The 2,400-nt window shown below is 42.8% G+C and overlaps 1 long non-coding RNA gene across 1 annotated transcript; it reads left to right on the top strand.

The window, feature by feature from the left end:
- The first annotated feature begins 1,150 nt into the window (after positions 1–1,150).
- LOC126428195 (uncharacterized) lies at positions 1,151–1,564 on the top strand. Its single transcript, XR_007576791.1, has 3 exons — positions 1,151–1,187; positions 1,292–1,438; positions 1,546–1,564. It is a non-coding gene; the product is annotated as an uncharacterized LOC126428195 (long non-coding RNA).
- The last annotated feature ends 836 nt before the right edge of the window (positions 1,565–2,400 follow it).

Genomic DNA, 2,400 nt, shown 5'->3' with positions numbered 1-2,400 from the left:
CCAAAGTGTAGTAAATCTATGTTTTCTCACAGCAGGGTGATCGCACTACAAGGCTGCAATTTTTATTTGCCCATCAAGCGGGCTTTTGGTGGAAATGACACACCACCAGCAGCATGTTGTCCACGAGAGGGAGGTGAGATGGGGGGGGCGAGCAGGAGAAGACAAGTTGTGCTTCTATTGGTATGTACTCCGGCTTTATAGTGTTTGAAAGAATGTTCTTTCAAGTTCATATAAGAATGTAGCATTTTGTTTCCAATGTGTAGTAAATCTTTGTTTTCTCACAGCAGGGTGATCGCACTACAAGGCTGCAAATTTTATTTGCCCTTCAAGTGGGGTTTTGGTGGAAATGACACACCACCATCAGCATGTTGTCCATGAGAGGTGGGTAGGATGGGGGGGGCGAGCAGGAGAGGACATGTTGTTCTTCAATTGGTATGTACTCAGGCTTTATAGAGTTTGAAAGAATGTTCTTTCAAGTTCATATAAGAATGTAGCATTTTATTTCCAAAGTGTAGTATATCTTTGTTTTCTCACAGTAGGGCGATCGCACTACAAGGCTGCAATTTTTATTTGCCCATCAAGTTGGCTTTTGGTGGAAATGACACACCACCAGCAGCATGTTGTCCACGAGATGGGGGTGCGATGGGGTGGGGGAGCAGGAAGGGACAAGCTGTTCTTCTATTGGTATGTACTCAGGCTTTATAGTGTTTGAAAGAATGTTCTTTCAAGTTCATATAAGAATGTAGCATTTTATTTCAAAAGTGTTGTAAATCTTTGTTTTCTCAAAGCAGGGTGATCGCACTACAAGGCTGCAATTTTTATTTGCCCATCAAGTGAGCTTTTGGTGGAAATGACACACCACCAGCAGCATGTTGTCCACGAGATGGGTGTGGGATGGGGGGGCGAGCAGGAGAGGACATGTTGTTCTTCAATTGGTATGTACTCAGGCTTTATAGAGTTTGAAAGAATGTTCTTTCAAGTTCATATAAGAATGTAGCATTTTATTTCCAAAGTGTAGTATATCTTTGTTTTCTCACAGTAGGGCGATCGCACTACAAGGCTGCAATTTTTATTTGCCCATCAAGTTGGCTTTTGGTGGAAATGACACACCACCAGCAGCATGTTGTCCACGAGATGGGGGTGCGATGGGGTGGGGGAGCAGGAAGGGACAAGCTGTTCTTCTATTGGTATGTACTCAGGCTTTATAGTGTTTGAAAGAATGTTCTTTCAAGTTCATATAAGAATGTAGCATTTTATTTCAAAAGTGTTGTAAATCTTTGTTTTCTCAAAGCAGGGTGATCGCACTACAAGGCTGCAATTTTTATTTGCCCATCAAGTGAGCTTTTGGTGGAAATGACACACCACCAGCAGCATGTTGTCCACGAGATGGGTGTTGGATGGGGGGGCGAGCAGGAGAGGACAAGTTGTTCTTCTATTGGTATGTACTCAGGCTTTATAGTGTTTGAAAGAATGTTCTTTCAAGTTCATATAAGAATGTAGCATTTTATTTCCAAAGTGTAGTAAATCTTTGCTTTGTAACAGCAGGGTGATCGCACTACAATCCTGCAATTTTTATTTGCCCATCAAGTGGGCTTTTGGTGGAAATGACACACCACCAGCAGCATGTTGTCCACGAGAGGGGGGTGGGATGGGGGGGTCAGCAGGAGGGGACAAGTTGTTCTTCTATTGGTATGTACTCAGGATTTATAGTGATTGAATGAATTTTCTTTCAAGTTCATATAAGAATGTAGCATTTTATTTCCAAAGTATGGTAAATTTTTGTTTTCTCACAGCAGGGTGATCGCACTACAAGGCTGCAGTTTTTATTTGCCCATCAAGTGGGCTTTTAGTGGAAATGACACACCACCAGCAGCATGTTGCCCACGAGAGGGGGGTGGGATGAGGGGCGAGCAGGAGAGGACATGTTGTTCTTCTATTGGTATGTACTCAGGATTTATAGTGTTTGAAAGAAAGTTCTTTCAAGTTCATATGAAAATGTAGCATTTTATTTCCAAAGTGTATTAAATCTTTGATTTCTCACAGCAGGGTGATCGCACTACAAGGCTGCAATTTTTATTTGCCCATCAAGTGGGCTTTTGGTGGAAATGACACACCACCAGCAGCATGTTGTCCACGAGAGTGGGGTGGGATGGGGGGGCGAGCAGGAGAGGACAAGTTGTTCTTCTATTGGGATGTACTCAGGCTTTATAGTGTTTTAAAGAATGTTCTTACAAGTTCATATACGAATGTAGCTTTTCATTTCCAAAGTGTAGTAAATCTTTGTTTTCTCACAGCAGGGTGATCGCACTACAAGGCTGCAATTTTTATTTGCCCATCAAGTGGGCTTTTGGTCAAAATGACACACCACCAGCAGCATGTTGTCCACGAGAGGGGGGTGGG

Source organism: Schistocerca serialis, chromosome 12, assembly GCF_023864345.2.
Source record: "Schistocerca serialis cubense isolate TAMUIC-IGC-003099 chromosome 12, iqSchSeri2.2, whole genome shotgun sequence".
Classification (NCBI taxonomy): domain Eukaryota; kingdom Metazoa; phylum Arthropoda; class Insecta; order Orthoptera; family Acrididae; genus Schistocerca; species Schistocerca serialis.
Note: the sequence above shows the minus strand (reverse complement) of the source record. Positions and strands in the feature narration are given on the sequence as shown.